Here is an 18,937-nt window from a genome sequence, read left to right as displayed (position 1 = left end):
GAGTAATGCTCTTTCCTAGAGCAAAACGTTTACACATGCGGCCATGACTCTTGCCGTCTAATTAGTGGGTTTCTTTGTCTGGGTCCCTAGCTACTTATTCTTGCTTAAAAGATATATGGCACACCTACAGTGTGTATGTAGATTGATTAGCTCTATCTATGTGAAGCATCTGTAGAACTTTTGTGTCAAGTGGATGTTGAACTTTTGTGTCAAGTGATGTTTTCACAACCTTCCATTTCAGGTAGATTTACAGAATTCATAAATCTATCCTGTTTGCTTCTTCACAACTTGCAACTTGAAGTGTTTTTGTTCCTATAAGGAACTTTAGAGAAGAAAGGTCAAAATTTTGCATAAAAGGAAAACAAGAATTTTTTTGTGAGAAAATGAGCATGCTAATGCATCTTACAGCTACTACTTACATGAACTTGCAAACTTTTGAGTTATTTAGTTACTTTTGCACCAAACAGTGGACCTTGCAAGAACTTCAGATTTTAGAGGAGAACAGTTCTCAATCATGAACAAAAGCGGTAGGGGCATAAGAATTTGTAGACATTGGGGGGGGGGGGGGGGGGGGATGTTGCAACTTTCCATGGTTTACAAACAGTGCCAAGAGCAGAGAGGTGCTATTTAACTTTTTTCACTACCTGCTGCATGATAGATAGAAACTCCCACCGTAAAGAAATATAAGAGCGTTGAAGCACTAAAGTAGTGATCTAAACGCTCTTATATTTCTTTGCAGAGGAAGTACATTATGAATCAGGTTAATGTTTTCTCCCACATCTATGTCACATCAAGACTTGATTAAAGGAACTAACCTCTGAATCGTTGCTGGCAATCTAGTAAACCACAGGCGCAAGGACCATATAACTACTCCATGTGCTGAGCTTAAACTGAAACATGCGGCATATTGCTGACAAAAAGAAAGAAACTGCAAAACAACTAATTAGCAGAAGGATAGAATGACATACATAGTTGTTTATTACTTTATTTTCATATATACCCATATCTAAAGACCAACTACAACTAAAGTTATTTTAGGGGCCCAGGTAAAAAAATAGGGACATTGTAGGTGCTTGTTAGTATACCATTAACTACAGTTGAAATCACATTTGGGGGCATGGTAGGTGCTTATCAGTGTACCATTTTTTCTGCCTGCATGAGGGTAGCATTTTTGAAAGTAGTTACTGGCAAACTACAGTTGAGTTATTCATACACAAAAATTACTACAGCAAAGTGATCCAGGGAGATTACAGCTGGTAGTCGTCCAGAGTAGTACTAGCTGGTAGTTATGCAGTGGCACAAACACACCTGTGATATAAAAAAAAGATACATTAATACTATTTTGAAATAGAGAGTTGTATTAATTAAGTCGAGAAAATATAGTTCGTACAATCGCGCAAGGCCATGCTCAACACGCAGGTTGGCACTGTGCCTTGCATAACCCCACCACACAACTCTCTACGCCCAAACTGGGCAAGACTATGAGCTAAACTATTATCTTTTCTATCTATTTTGCTAACTCTAACTTCTCTGTTCCCCTGTTTGATGGCTTGAAATTCCTTCGTAATGGCTCCAACTTCCGATCTATCAACAGACGAGAGGTTGAGCATCTTTACCACCGAACTACAATCCGTCTCAATGATTAAGGGTAGATCCGTACCAGACATCACCTTCCGAAGTCCTTCTAGGCAAGCCATGGCTTCCGCACAATCGGCTACATTGCACCGCGGAATATAATCCCAAGCTGGTAAAATAATTCTTCCATCATGGTCGCGAACCACAGAGCCCCACGCTCCACTCCTAGTTTCCTCCAGAAAACTTCCATCAACATTGACCTTTGCCCATCCAAGCTCTGGTTTTTGCCATCCAGTTTCCTTTGGGTTATCATGTTGTTTCACATTTGGTAATTTAACCATAGGACTTTTCCCTTTTCGATATATCTCAGAGATTCCATCCGCAATCAAGCGGAGGTTTACAAGGTAGTTTTGCAAAAAATGAGCAGAGTGGGAAATTTTTGCTTTACCTTTTGCGAAGATCGCATCATTTCTATGGTGCCAAACACGCCACCAAAAAAGCATATTTTTTTTCATATCCCTCCCTGTGTATTCTATTTCATGCTCAGGGGGAAAGTTCCATACATGCTTCAATTCGTGCCAAAGGGCCTTTGCAAACGTGCATCGTTGTGCCATATGGAAGCCTATTTCGTCATTGGCCCCACATATATTATAAATCGGAGTGAGGCCTGGGATGCGACGAAATCTATTAGTTTGAATGGCCAATGACTCAGTCGCTAGTCTCCATGTAAAAATACGACTTTTGGGGGTACATTTGTTTTCTAGATATTATTTCAAATACCACGATCCCCTGAGGTATTGTGGTTGGATCCAATCACCCCAGAGTTCTTTTTATCCATGGCTAACCGGTATGCACTACGAGCAGTGAAAATTTCGTTCTTTTCTAGCTGCCAAGCAATATAATCATCTTTATCATAATTTGGGAGTCGGATACTCAAAATATCATTTGTGTTTTCCCGTGTAAATATATGCCTGATATTATATTCTTTCCATGCGTTGGTCTCCGGGTCGATGAGGTCCGCTACCCAATGGGTTCGGGAGTTTGTCGGATTTGTGTTTATTTTCATGTTTCCCCTCGGGATCCAATTGTCTCTCCAAATACGGACACTATTACCATTGCAGATGCGCCAGATACATCCTTTTTTAAGGAGTTCCAAACCATGCATGATGCCCTGCCAACCCGGCGACGCATTGTGAATAAACGCCCGTGTCTAGCAGATCAGCCCCATGGTAGTATTTCGCCTTGAGTACTCTCACGCACAAGCTGCCGGGATGTCCAATAAGTCACCAAGCTTGCCTAGCGAGGAGAGCCTGGTTAAAAACTCTAAGTCTTTGAATCCTATACCTCCTTGGCTTATTCATTTTGTAAGTTTCTCCCAGCTCGACTAGTGAATATGTCGGCGATCTTTATCATCTTCCCACCAAAAGTCTGTCATGTGCATGAGCTCCTCACAGAGGGTTGCTGAGAACTTGAAAACGCTCATTGCAAAGGTGGGTATCGCTTGAAACACTGATTTAATTAGTGTCTCCTTGGCTCCACTAGAAGAATATTTTTCAGTCCAATCATTCATTCTTTTCCTCGCTTTATCTTGTGTTTGCTTGAATTTCCCTCTTGCCATACGTCCTTCTGGAATCGGCAAACCCAGGTATTTCTCCTCAAAGCTCACTGTCTCTACCTCTAGGATATTTATTACTTCATGTCCATCCTCTTGTGAACATTTGTTTCCAAGGATCAGGGAGCATTTAGATGTACTGATTAGCTGTCCAGTGGCTCTCTCATAATTGTTCAGAATGTTCTTCGCCTTATTGGCTTGATCACTGTTTGCTTTGAAAAATAACAGGCTGTCATCCGTGAATAAAAGGTGTGAAATACTAGGGCTTTGTCGACAAATTTTTAGCTCCTGTATTTCACCAGCTTCCACCTTACTATGTATTAGACGTGAGAGCCCATCAGCGACAAAGAGAAAAAGATAAGGGAAAAGTGGATCTCCCTATCTCAAACCACATGTAGGAGTGAAGTTCTGCAACAGGTTCCCGTTGAAGAGCAGACGGAATATTTTACTGTTTTGACACAAGTCATGATCCATTGTATCCATTTATCAACAAAACCCAGTCCTCTCATCACCCCTTCGAGGTATTTCCAGTCAACTCTGTCATAGGCCTTTGCGAGGTCTAATTTGTATGCGCAATATTTTCCTTTTGCGTCAGAACTTTTTTGGATTCTATGGATACATTCAAATGCAATCAGAGCGTTATCCGTAATCATTCGCCCTGGGATGAAGGCACTTTGCGTTGGGGCTATCAAATCATGGAGCAGAGGTCTCAATCTATTAACCAAACATTTTGAAACAATTGTGTACACTACATTGCATAGGCTGATAGGTCTATAGTCTTTTAGGGAGCTCGGGTTTTCCTTCTTCGGTGTTAACACTATAACAATATTATTAACTCCTTCTGGCATGACGCCCGAACTAAAGAACTCTTTTACTGCCTTGACCACCTAATTTTTCAGAGTACCCCAATGCCTTTGATAAAATCTAGCAGGGAACCCATCCGCATCTGGAGCCTTCAGAGGACCTATTTGGAACAATGCATTACTGATCTCCTCATCGGAAAATTCACTATGCAGCATTTCATTTACCTGCTCTGTGATTAACGGCTCGATTTTATCTAAAATAATTTCAGGTTGTACTACCTGATTGGCTGTGTATAAATTCTGAAAGAAGGATGTAGCAAGCGCCTCCATCTCCTGAATGTTATCCGTCACTGTACCATCATCTTTCTCAAGCTGACTAATATTATTTTTCTTTTTCCTCCAAGTCGCCTTGCGGTGAAAAAAGTCTGTATTTCTATCACCATCACGAAGATAATCCATCCTCGATTTTTATTTCCAGAATAGCTCTTCCTTCTCTAGCAGACTATCTAGCTCCTTTTCTAACCTTTTTTGGATCGCCTGTTTATTTGGATTATTGCTGTGTATTATAGCTTCCAGTTCCTTGCGTGTCTTTTCTATCTTCCTTGGGACCGAGCCCACTGTCTTATTACTCCATGAATGGAATGTCTTTTCTATCTTCCTTGGGACCGAGCCCACTGTCTTATTACTCCATGAATGGAGTGCGTCCATCACTCCCTCCAACTTGGTTGTTACGTCTCCTAGAATGACAAATTAAGTTCATCAATATGTAGCACTAACAAATTAACCTAGAATGACAATAAATCTGTCATCATGCTCGATAAGATGATTGCATTTCTTATTCTCTAAAAAATTCAAACTCTAGTGTTGTTCTTATTTAGATTTTCTAGAGTAGACACCAAACCTTAGGAGAAAAAACAAAATAAGAAAAACGACATCAGTTCAACCTGATGCAGCAATTGCAATCAGCAAACGGCACAACAAGTGCTTCTATGTGGCAATGCCTACTCAAACAAACATGGTCTATAGAAGTAATTTTCAAATCAGCGACCCAAAAATCCTTCACCCTCAAATCCTTGATAAAAAAAATCTTAAAGCCCCTTCCCAAATAAACAACCGACTACCAATCTGCTCATTTTATCCTGAAAGATTAATTTAATTTGTTATTTATAAAGCCATGAGCACAGCGCGGGCGCATCCTCCTCACGCTGCCGCCGCGACACCGTGGCCACATCCGGTGGTCTCCCGGCTTCCCGACCTCCCCGCGTCGCCACCACCACAGAGGAAGTACCACGGTTTACGCCAGCGGGCGTGAGGGACGTGGGTGGCCGAAATCACCGACCGGAAGACCCACAAAAAGATGTGGCTCGGCTCCTTTCACTCCGCCAAGCAAGCCGCCCACGAATATGACATCTAGTCAGTCCAGCTACGTAGTGCCGATGTCTGCCGGAACTTTGACTGGGGTGAGCTGCCGTGCATCGATCCGGTTGAGCCAGGGATGGTCAGCGCGCAGGTGGCAAGGGAGGACCGAGAGGTGAGGGAGCTACTCGCCGGGGAGGCCACCTACGAGGAGTACATGCCGGATCCCCGCCACCAGTACCCGAGCTGGTGGAGCGGAGCGCAAGTTGTACGTGGAGCAAGCGGTCGGCGGGGCTTGGCAACTGTGGTGACAGAGGAGGCTATTGTTGGGTTTAGTCTCACATCGGTTGTGGGGGAGAAGGACAAGATTTATAAGCGTGAGGGTGTCCCCTCCTAATAGGCCAGTCTTTGGGGGAGAGAGGGCCCAAGGCCTCTCATAAGTCCTTATTGCTCTCTGGTTGGGTCTGGTTGATGCATGTGGGTCGAAAGCGCTGGTGTTAGTGGACCCGAGATTTCATAACAATTGGTCTCAGAGCCATGGTGCCCGGCATAAATCTCAATGGACTCATGGATGGTCGGTCATGGTTGGCGGGCTGGAAACGCGAAAACGCTGGTGTTAATGGATCCGGGATTGCATAACAGCTGCAACGACAACGGCTTCAAAATCGAGAAGTGGTGAAAAAACTTCGCCGGCTGTGATGACAATGACACTAGTCCCGACCCATGGGTGGTGACATCTCTAGGAAGGATTGCCTGGACCTCGCAAAGTTGGATAGTGACGAACTTTCCTTTATGGCCATGCCCTAGACTCCGCCTTCTTCCGAGCCATCTGGTGGCTCTTCCTCCCCCGGCGTCGAGCGCTTCCAATCGCCGATGTTCTCCCCTGCATCAGCCATCGAGGCCCTCTTCCCCTTGGCCATCGTCCTCCCATGCATCGGCCACCGTCGGGTACCCCATCCCCGACTGTCGTCCTCTCACGCTGCCTACCCCCTACGCAATCAGAAGGTAGCCCCCACCCCGCGCCCCCAGCAATGTTCCTTGTACTACATGCATATGAATGTTAGGATGATGCAGCACATGTATGGGAGTATGTAAGAACTTCATGCTTCTCTGTTAGAAATACGATGGGTGATGGCAGGATGGCAAGTTTGAATCATGGTGAGTGAGGGAGTCCTTAGGTGTCCGGCCTATTCGATATGGGCCGGACTGATGGGCCATGAAGATAAAGCAGAAGACCATCCCCCGTGTTTAGGTAGGACTCTTGTATGCGTGGACGGCAAGTTGAGTGTCCGAATGTAATATTTTCTTCCCTTGTAAACCGACTCTGAACAACCCTAGGCCCCTCCGGTGTATATATAAACTGGAGGGTTTGGTCCGTATAGGCCATCAGAATAATCATAGGCTATACATCTAGGGTTTATCCATTACGATCTCGAGGTAGATCAACTCTTGTAACCCCTATACTCATCGAATACAATCAAGCAGGACGAGGGTTTTACCTCCATTAAGAGGGCCCGAACCTGGGTAAACACCGTGTCCCCATTGTCCCTCGTTACCATAGATCCTCAGACTCACAACTTGGGCCCCCCTACCCGAGATCTGCCGGGTTTGACACCGACATTGGTGCATTCATTGAGAGCTCCGTTGTGCAGTCACGAAAAGTGATCTATGGCTCGCCTTGGCATCAACAACGATATCACTTCTGGATGGAGCCTGACTTCAGGACATGTCCTCCATCTCGATGGTTTCACCATGGATGCCCACACGGCCTTCAAGACGACGACGTCCCCCGCGGTCGCCAAACATCACCTCCGCATCGATCTCGAACACTCCGAAAAGGTGGATCCGACAGATATCTTGTCCTTAAACGAGCTGCTAGATCGCATTGCTGCCCTGGGGCTTTCAACGAATTATGATCTGATCGGGCTTAAACCCGACCAGAGGGAAATTAATCTCCCACCGATCACTCACCTGGTGGCGGTTGTCGAGGAACGAGCCGAAAATGCTTCTTCCCCTAAGTTGAAAACTAGCTACCTAAGTTGAAAACTAGCTATGTTCAGATCTCCGAACCCATTGAACCGGATACCCATCCCGTGGATGAGACTTCGTGTCCCCCAAACTCAGGGTCGGACTTAGAGTCCGGGGAGCACTTGGACCTTCCCGGACCTGAATCGGTGACCTCGGAGATTTTACAAGCTCCGAACGCAATTTTGGGTCGGGATTCAAGTTTTAGCCCACCCACCCACCACAATCAATACTCTCCAAGTAATTCAGGCCCTCCAGACATATATGACCTGATGTATGTATGGCAGCAACCTCAGGAAACGGTCCGTCACTTTTGGGCCAGGTTCCTACTTGTCAAAAACAAGATCAAAGATTGTTGCGACGATGACGCAATCTCGGTCTTTCATCGCAATTGCACCGATGAGGGAATTCGGAATGCCCTCAACCGCCGTCGCATACAGAGTTTCATAGAATTATCGCCGTAGTATGAAAGTACTACGCGATGGAAAGCATATGGAAGGCACAAAAAACCCAATTGGAACCTGTTGCCTTTAGGCAGTGCACTGCCCGGGCAAAACGGGTACACCCTTATGAGGCATCTAGTCATAAGCCCATCGGCAAGAAAAACAAACCCTTTGGGGGATACAGGCCTGTTCTTGATGAACTCCTCGACAAACCCTGTCAGATACATGCGACGCCGATCACTGAACCAACTCACAGCCTTTGGGCATGTTGGGTACTCCGGCAAGTGGCTAAAAGTAGCGAGGCCATCCTCACCACCACTACCCCAGAGAAGCATTCTCTGAAGGATGACGACCTCAACGTCTTTACAGTCTTCGAGACTTTCTCTTCAAATAATCAGCGTAAGAGGGCGCTCCGTGTCCTCGTCGAAATCCACCAAGTAACCACAATGATCCCATGGAAAGGTGCGGCAATAACCTTCACTACTGACGACGAACCAAGGGCCCCATTAGTCCGGGCACCCGCCGCCCTGGTTCTAAACCCAATTGTGGATGGCTTTCGACTTACCAAAGTGATCATGGACGGCGGCACTGGGCTTAACCTCATCCATGAGTACACGCTTGACAAAATGCATATTGACAGAACACCATCGAGCAAAGCAGTACCACCTTTCGAGGCATCATCCCCAGTCGAGAAGCACGATGTTCGGGGAAAATCAATCTTGATGTAGTATTCGGCATGCCAGAGAATTACAGGTCCGAAGAGTTGCTCTTCCACGTGGCTCCCTTCAATAGTGGATATCATGCCCTTTTAGGGCGGGACGCTTTCTCACGCTTCCAAGCCATACCCCATTACGGGTATATGAAGCTCAAAATGCCAGGGCCCAACGGAATAATCACAGTTACAAGTGATCCTTATAAAGCACTTCGCGCCAAAAACAAAACCGCATCCTTGGCCCTTCAGGCACTATCTGAAGCCCTTGCGGCCGAAGAACTAACCATCCTGCGATCCATGGTGGAAAAAGATGATGTGATTCTTGATAAGAGACCTAAATCCACATCTTTCAAACCAGCAGATGAAATAGTTAAATTTCAAGTGCACCCGACGGATCCTAACAAAACATCCATCGGAGCACAGCTGGATCCAACGGTAGACTCTGCCCTACGCACGTTTCTACGTGAAAATTGGGATATCTTTGTCTGGCACCCTTCGGACATGCCTGGGATCCCACGCAGACTGGCCGAACATAGCCTCAACATAATCAAGGGGTTCAAGCCAGTCAAGCAAACGCTACGGCGATTTTTCGATGGGGGAGGAGCTAGCCAAGATACTCGAGGCCGGAATCATCAGAGAAATCAAACACCCGGATTGGCTAGCCAACTTGGTCATGGTGCCGAGGAAGGATAAATCTTGGCGCCTTTGTGTTGATTTCAAAGACCTCAATAAGGCTTGCCCTAAAGACCCTTTCCCACTGCCCGACATTGACTAGATTACTGATGCGACCGCGGGACAAGACTCATTGTGTTTCATCGACGCTTACTGCGGATACCATGAGATTAAAATGAAGGAATCCGACCAGGCTGCAACGGCGTTCATCACCCCGTATGGGCCTTTCTGCTTCAACACTATGCCTTTTAGTCTTAAAAACGCTGGTGCTACTTACCAACGCATGATTCAAACATGCTTGGAAAAACCAATTGGCAAGACAGTAGAAGCATATGTAGACAACGTGGTCATCAAGACTAAACACGTCGAATCATTGGTGGACGATCTCCGCCTCACATTTGACAATCTCCAAACATACGACATATCACTCAATCCGAAAAAATGCGTCTTCAGCGTTCCAGCCGAAAAGCTCACTACTAGAAAAACGGCTATAGCTAATATGAACACTAATGGCGCACCATGTATGTGGTGCACCATTAATGGCCATATTACTAATGGCGCACCTGGTATGTGATGCGCCATTACTAGTTTTGTCCTGGCCCCACACCCCTCCCCAGACTTACCAGTGGCGCACTAGGGGATAGTGCAGCATTACTAGTTTTAACTAGTAATGGCGCACCACACCCACGGTGCGCCATTACTAACAATTGTTTTTTATTTTTTCAAAACTAGCAATGGCGCACCAGTGGATAGTGCACCATTACTAGTTTTAACTAGTAATGGCGCACCACACCCTCGGTGCGCCACTACTAACAATTTTTTTTTTATTTTTTTCAAAACTAGCAATGGCGCACCACGCACCAGGTGCGCCATTAGTAACCTTGGTTACCAATGGCACATTCTTAGGAGGTGCGCCATTGGTAACCTGAGAGCAGCTAGATATTTTTGGCAGCCACCTACCACACTCACTTTCCCCACTTCATTCTCTCCACCTCTACCAATCTTGGTCTCGGCTGCCTCCTCCTCCTCACCTCATTTGCACCACAGATTCACCCAAATTAAGTGGTTAAATTTCCTTTTTTTAATAGGGAAGTAAGGGGAAAGCTTTCTTTATGTTCTAGATCTACTTTTTTCTCCCTCCAACAATGTACACACTTTTTATGGCCTAGATCTACGTATGTTTGTGGTGTTGCATATGTTTGTGTTTGCAGGTACCGATATTTGAAATGCGATAGTTGACAATATTTTCCTGGAATGTTGATTCATTTCCGTTTCGGCGAGAATTTGGCACTATGCATTCTTTTTGGTCCTATTTTTAGGCAAAGTCATGCCAACTTTTTTTTGGTTCTAAAATATCGTTTTGCTCTACCTCGCAGGTGACCATGGTCCGCACGTTGACCGAAGGCATCGTGAATAGGTTTTTGAGCTCCGCGAAGGGCGAGATGCTTCAAAAGAACGAGACGGAGATATGATGTCCGTGTCGAAGATGCAAGCCGAAGAGCCTTATGGACCCGGATTCCAAACAGGTGCGGGACCACCTGCTCGTGTGTGGTTTCATGGATGGCTATCGGTGGCAAGGTGATGAAGATGATTATGAAGTCGTCCATGGGGGGCGGGCAAGAAATAAGGAAGGACATCAAGACAATAGTGACGAGGGCGGGCGAGAAGACGAATAATCTCCAGGACATGATCACGAAATAGATGCAGGACACGGTCATCATGTAGAAGATGCCGGACATGACGATGAGGAAGATCAAGACGAAGGGCATGATCATGAAGATGAAGATGCCGGAGTAGACGACGATGGACCATCGATGGGATGGGTGCAGGACCCTCATATTCAAGAGCTGCTTCTCAAGCAGACGGGTAACGCAAGGGCTACCGCCCGAGAGAAAGCCAAGCTGGATCAAATGGAGATAGATGCAGTTACTCCATTGTATGAAGGATCCAGGCCCGAGGATACCCGCCTGAAAGTAACGCTCATGGCTCTGGAGATGAAGGTAAAACACAAAATGACCGACGCATGCTTCGACGAGAACATGTCATTCTGGCACGAACGTCTTCCGAAGGGGAACAAGTGCCCGACCAGTTTCGAGGAGGCGAAGAAAATCGTGTGTCCTCTAGATTTACCGCACGTGAAATACCATGTGTGCATGAATGATTGCATCATTTATCGGGACGAGCAAGCGGAGTCTACCATATGTCTGGTGTACGGCGTCACTCGATACAAGAAGAGGAAGAAAGCTCCTCGAAAAGTGGTGTGGTACTTTTCGATCACTCCTCGTCTGCAGCGGTATTTCACGGACCCTAAGCTAGCAAAGCTCCTGCGTTGGCACGCGGATAGGGAGGAGAAGAAGCGAGAAGATGACGGAAATGATCCAGAGATAAATAAAAAAGACAAGATGCTGAGTCACCCTAAGGATGCGAGCCAGTGGCAAGCATTGAACTTCGAACACCGAGAATTTGGGGATGATCGAAGGAACATCGTGCTGGGCGCGAGCTCCGATGGAGTCAATCCGTTTGGCAACCAGAGAAGCACACATAGCACCTGGCCTGTGTTTGTGTCGATGTACAACCTTCCCCCTAGATGTGCATGAAGAGGAAGTACATTCACATGAGTATGCTAATTGAAGGGCCGAAACAACCAGGGAACGACATCAATCTGTATCTGGGGTTGCTGAAAGAGGAGCTAGACACGCTGTGGAAAACGCCAGCCAATACGTAGGACGCCGCAAAGAAAGAATATTTCCCTATGAGAGCCGCACTGCTCACGACGGTGCACAACTATCTCGGTTACGGGTATGTCGCGGGGCAGGTGGTCCACGGATTTTGTGCATGCGTCAGGTGCATGGATGACACAATGTATCCCCAGCTAGATAGACATCCCAAGTCTTCGAAAACCGTGTTCATGGGACATCGAAGGTGGCTTCGCGACGATGACTCATGGAGAAAACGCAAGGATCTGTTCGATGGTGAAACCGAACCCCGAAGACACCCGCGTACGAGGAGCGGCAAGGAAATAGACGAGCTGTTGAAAAATTGGAAAGAGTGCCCACCACCAGGAAAGAAGCGAAAGGCGCCAGAGCCGCTGCTGAAGGTATGGAAAACGAGGTCTGTTTTCTGGGACTTGCCGTACTGGAAGATCCTCCGTGTGCCTCACAAACTTGATGTCATGCATATCACGAAGAATGTGTGCGAGAGTCTTCTTGGTACCCTGCTCAACATGCCAGAGAGGACCAAAGATGGGCCGAAAGCAAGGGCAGACTTGCAATCAATGGGCATCAGGGAGGAGCTTCACGCAAACCGCCCTAATGATGATGATGATGGTGATGAGGCAAAGGATACGGAAAGTCGTCGCAAAGGCAAAAAGGCCAAGAAGATCGAATATGACTGCCCTCCCGCATGCTTCACTCTAAGTCAGGAGGAGATCGAGCAGTTTTTCACCTGCCTCGTAGGAGTAAAACTTCCTTACAGTTACGCGGGGAAGATAAGCAAATACCTGGACTCAGCGAAGCAGAAGTCCAGCGGGATGAAGTCTCACGACTGTCACGTGCTGATGACGCAGATACTTCTAGTTGCAATCTGTGGGATCATGGAGGCACACGTCCGTGAAACGCTATTTGGCCTATGCAAATTTTTCGACGTCATCTCTCGGAAGTCGGTTGGCGTGAGGAAACTCAGAAGGCTACAGGAAGAGATTGTGGTGATACTATGCGAGCTTGAGATGTACTTACCGCCCGCATTCTTTGACGTTATGGTGCATCTGCTCGTCGATATCATGGAGGATATCATCCAACTTGGACCGACGTTCCTGCACAGCATGATGATGTTCAAAAGGATGAATGGTGTCATCAAAGGATACGTTCGCAACAGGGCACGTCCAGATGGAAGCATAGCTAAGGGCTTTCTGACCGAAGAGTGCATCTCCTTCTGCACGAATTATCTAGGCATCGAGAACCCCGTTGGTCTGCCCGTCAATAGGCACCTCGGCAGGCTCGCTGGATGGGGTCACCGCGAGGGTCGCCGCGAAATGCATGTCGACTTCAAGGGTCGACTCGCCGACTTTGAAAGAGCAAACCTAGTCGCGCTACAACACATAGACGTGGTCGATCCTTGGGTGGTAGAGCACAAAACCTTTATTGAGAAGACGTACAATGACCGAGGCTAACAGAGGATGGCCGGAGATATAATCAAAGAGCACAACTCATGTTTCACGCGTTGGTTCAAGGACAAGCTTCTGTCGTACCCTTTACACGAGGATTCTTCCGCGGAAGAAAAATTCATATTCGCCTTGTCACAGGGCGCCGAGCACAACCTGATGACCTATGAGGCGTATGATATCAACGGCTACACGTTCTACACCGAGAAAAAGGACATGAAGAGCAATTATCAGAACTCTGGGGTAATGATGGAATCCTACACCGGTATCGACAAGGACAGATACTATGGAAGGATCAAGGAGATCTGGGAGCTGAGCTATGCTGGAGAGAAGATCCTGATGTTCTGTGTCAGATGGGCTAAGAGCGTCCTAAAAGAAGACCGGTATTTCACCACCATGGTTATACCCGAAGCCAAATCCAAGACCGCGGGCGCAAACGTCATCGTGAAAAATGAGCCATGGGTACTGGCTTCCCAAGTGGACCAATGCTTCTTCATTACCGACCCGTCAAAGCCCAGTCGTGTTGTCGTGAGGAGAGGCAAAAGGAACATCATCGGAATGGATGGAGTCGCCAATGAGCAAGACTTCGACAAGTACGGCGAGCCGAAGATGGAAGATGACGATGACGATGAAGTACCATACACCACAAGAAGAAGCAGGACCACCCTACCTAAAGGACGTTCGTTCAAGAGAAGAACTCCATTTGAGAAAAAGAAGGGCAAGAAGATTGTGAAAAGATAGCTAAGATCGAATCACGACGTGTCGGCCGCGTGTGTGTGTGTCAGTGGCAAGCTCAACTATTACATGCAACTAAATTATTACATGTATCACTTGATTTCAACCATGTCATCTAATTCTAAATCTTTGCAGAATGGTTTAAATTGTAGTCTTCATTTCTCGATTGTATTTCGACATATGAAAATGGCATTTCTTCTGTTCTAGTCCTCTATCTAGTAACCTCTTTTGTTCAAAACAGTGGGGATTAATGTTGTCTGTACTTACCTTCCTTTTGTAACTTCTCCATCACCAAGTTGAAGTATCGATCACCTTCTTATTGGATTTGGAATTTTTGTTCTTCTCCCTCTTGTTTTGTTGCAAATCATCATTTACAGGCACCTTGGGCTTCTTTGTGTTTTCTTCTGGTATTTTAATTGTTTTTATTTATGTTTATTCTAGTAAAATAAAAAAAGTTAGTAATGGTGCACAGGAGAAGGTGCACCATGCTATCATGGTGTTTATGGCGCACCCCTAGAAGGTGCACCATTAATATACCAATTTTTATTTATGTTTATTCTGGTATTTTATTTTTTAGTGTTCCTTTTCCTGCTTAAATTTGCAAACATTTTTTGAAAATGCGAACATTTTTCTAACTCACAAAAAGTATTGAATTTGTTGATATTTTTTGAACCCATGAATATTTTTAAATTTCATGGGCACTTTTTGAATTCATGAATATTTTTTCAAATTTGATGATATTTTTTCATATTCATAAATTTTTTACCAATTCACAAATGTTTTGCAACGCAAGTATTTGAAAATTAGTAATAACTACTTATATCATAACATTTTAAAATTTATGGTCATTTTCTAAAAAAATATTAGATACAACTAAAAATCCAAAAAATAGTAATGGCGCACCAGGAGAAGGTGCGCCATTGCTATCACGGTGTTTACAGCGCGCACCCCTAAATGGTGCGCCATTTCTATACCAACTTTTATGGCGTATCCCTAAAAGGTGCACCATTGCTAACCCTCCCCCACTAAAATAACCCCATCCACTCCCAATTGCTCCCCTCTCTCCCTCTGGCCTCTCTCCCTCCCTCGCCAGATCCACGCGCCCGATCGCCCCCGTCGCCGTTCGTCGCCCACCACCGCAGCGGCCACCTTCCCCCATGCTCCTCCGCAGCGACTACCTTCCCCCGTTCATCACCGTTCGTCACCCACCACTGCGGTGACCACCTTCCCCCGTTCGCCGCCCACCACCACGGCGACCACCTTCCCCCGTTCGTCGCCCACCACTGCGGAGACCACCTTCCCCCGGTGAGCTCCGCCTCCTCTCCCCTCTTCCTTCTCCACCTCTTCCGCCGCTGTCGCCTCCTCTCCCGACTCATCTCTCCGGTGCTCTCCTCCGGCTCAGATCAGAGACCGCTAGGGCACAGTCGGCAAGGGAGCAGCGGCCATCTCCAACCCTTCTTGCTTCCCCTCGGAGGAGCAGTCCAGGAGGGGGCTTCGCCGGCGAGTCATCAGCCTCATCGCCAATGGTGACCTCGGGCTCCTCTCGGCGGGTATTCAAGGTAAATTTCTTACCTTTGGACTACTTCTTCAAACACTACACATCTATCTGGAAAGTATTAGAAGAACGGAGGTGCAGACAAAATTTAATGATAAGGATAAGGCACATCTAGCTGATTGTTTCTTCAAACACTACACATCAACCAACCAGCTATCACACTTAGCCCATTTAGCTGTTTGGTGGACGGAGTTGAATTTTGTCCATTCATCAAATTCTCTGCTTAACATCAAACAGAAGCATCCCTTGATACCGTTTTTCTGTTGTTGTTTGTTGCACATACACTGATTTCTCAAATAGTCAGTGATAGAATGTGGGCAATTTGATGTGGTCAATTTGTTGCATGTTAGAATACGAATTTAAAAGAATTTTTCCGACGATGACTTCTGCTGGGTAATGTGCATCTTCGGGTGCTCACCATTCTAAGTTGCAAAATAGGACAAGTTCTTCAAATAATTAGACATCCTATGGTATGAACAGCATGGCTGGATGATTGGATTTGCATTTAGTAACATTTTTCAGTCATGGTTGGCATACAAATTGTACTCGTATCTTATTTTCCGTTATAGATGAAATTGTGCATCACGACTTCTGTATATATCTCAGATTTTAGTATATGTTGCTTACGTCTTGTGTCATGTGGGATCTACTGTTTTGAAGGCGATTATTAGTGCATGGTTAGTTACTGTCCTGTGGGATCTACTGAATTGTTAGTTACTATTGTCAATGATGTGATTAACCCTCTGAAAAAAGCATGTCCTTTACTGCTACTGCCCAGCAGTGACTGTGTCTCCGCATTGCTGTAGAGGCGACTATGAATATGTTCTACATACATGCAAGTATGGACTGTTATTGTGTTCCCGGCCTGCTGCTTGAGTCATTGCTACTTTGCTGTTGCTGCCGCTACCTGCTACTGTGGTTTGCAGGGACAAATACCCCTTTCTCCTAAAATGTTGATTAATTTCCGTTTCGGTTGAGAATGGGGCACTCCTAGGTCAAGAAAATTAGCAAAGGTCATGCCCAATTTTCTTGACCTAGAAGGTGCCCGATTCTCAACCGAAACAAAAATTAATCAGCATGAATGGCTTTTACCTGGGAGAATTGTTTAGCATTGCTTATATCTGCGCATATGGTCTATTTGTTATTACTACAACACCATGTATGTTTCTAATGATGGCAGTTTGGTGCTTGTCTGTAGTCAAATAGGAGTAAAGGATCACAACTTTGTCTGTTATGTGTAATCACCTGTAAACTTTGACAGTTGTTATAAATTAAAGAAATAAGTAACCGATGCTTGCAATCCTCAACCAAATGCAAGTACTTGGATGAACTTCAACACTAGGCATGCATGATTTACACAACTTACAGTTAAGCAAGCAGCTAGCATTTCCCTTTGCTTTTGGCACTTGAGGTTGTTCAAGTAAAAGAAGAAAGAAATTTTGAACTAAAGGTACTAGTGGGGTGCCTAATGATCACCCAACCATTTCAAAGACTTCTTTCAATGTGCAATCTATTTTAAACGCCCGGCTACCACAAAGGTGTACACCACACATGTATGCAAATGCAAGGATGGCACCTTCCATTAGTGAAATACCACAATATGTGGCAAGCACATTGTTTTCATGGAGGTTTAAGCGAGAAAAAGTACGAACCCCAAATTAGTTGTCAAATAAAAGCAGGAACTTTATGGAACCTAGCATGAACCCCACTCACCCACTCAGCTTTTAGGTTAGAGTGATCGATACAGTATATTCCAGTGAAAGACCTAAGGAGACTACTGTAGTGCCCTCACACACATTCAGCTTAAGAACACAGCAACACTGTTGCATTATTCCACTGCTACTTGCTAAAGCTATTATGAATGTGTGACCCTCCAGCTTTAGCAATAGTGCACTTAGTAGGATAGAAAATATATAACCTGCAATAGTGCACTTAGTAGGATAGCAATAGTGCACTTGGAACAATCTTTTGGGTAAAGGGGTGTTTATAACCTGTAATGTGAAAATATATGTGATAGAAGAATAGATACTACCCTGATCTCATCCAATAACTCTAGTAGCCTTTTTTTCCTATTTAGAGGGAACATGGCCGACAACGATGAGGCCGACGGTTCGGGCAAGCAATTCCGGGAGCTGTCCCAGGAGATGGAGGAAGAACCTCACCGCTATGAGGACGCCATGGAAGACACCGATCCCGACTACACAACCCCTAGTGGCGTCGGGGATGACACCACTGATGGTGCCGCTGGGGATGCCACCACTGATGATGGCAGTGAACACACAGATGGCAGCCAACCGAAGAGGCAACAGAAGGACCGCGCCCGAACGTGCTCGGCACCGTCAAGGAGGAATTTACTCAAGTGTCCTCTAGTGGGAAACCAACGGCGCCCAAAGAATTAGTCAGTGGGTACACGGGACAACTCGGGTGCATTCTCCGGAGCACCGTCTCGATCAACACCGAGAACCTAAGGCATCATGGCCGAGGGAATTTGCGCAACCTCCTCTTCATGAATCTACACGAACGATACAAGTTCCCCGGTGACTTCGCAAACACACGCCTCTCAGGGAATAAAGTGAACAGTGCCGCCCTCACGAAGATGAGCACGACCTTGGCTACTTGGAGAGCCGCGGTGAAGAGAAGGATTCTAAGTGGTGATAGTTATGAAAAGATCAAGGAGACATATCCTTCGATCAGCGAAGCTGACTACCTGGAGTTCAAGATCAAGTGCGAGAGCAACGCATCCGCGGAATCAAGTCAGTGAGGGAAAGATATGTGGGACTTGAACTTAGGGGTCCACAAACTCGGTCCCGGCGATTACAGAGTGGCGGAACCTATATGGGACAAGGAGGACGCGGAGCGTGCCGAGCAAGGCCTACCGCCCCTCTTCGATAAATACTGTGACAAGCAGACCAGGAACTATGTCAGGGCCCGGTACAAGGTGGACCCGGTAACAAAGGAGCTTACCACGGATCTGAAGACCAAGGCGCTTGAGCTTGTTCTGGTAAGGAATAGACCCCCGCGTAATTAGCTCCATATGGTTGCATTCTAATTAATGAAGCCAAATTTATAAATGGTTCACGTTCCTTCCACAGGAAACTGCAAGCAGTAGCGCGGGGTCGTCTCAGAGCTCCCCGTCTGGCCCTTGGGACACCACTTTAAATAGGGCGTTGAACGTAATGAAACACAAGGATAAGTTCAGTAAGCCGTCGTCAGCTGGTCGTGTGGCCGGCAAAGGCTTGTCCACGAAATGGTCGGAATACTATACTGCTAGGCGAAAGGAGAGAAAGACC

This window comes from Triticum urartu, chromosome 7A (genome assembly GCF_056163025.1).
Source record: "Triticum urartu cultivar PI428250 chromosome 7A, HENAU_Tu73, whole genome shotgun sequence".
Lineage (NCBI taxonomy): Eukaryota > Viridiplantae > Streptophyta > Magnoliopsida > Poales > Poaceae > Triticum > Triticum urartu.
Note: the sequence above shows the minus strand (reverse complement) of the source record.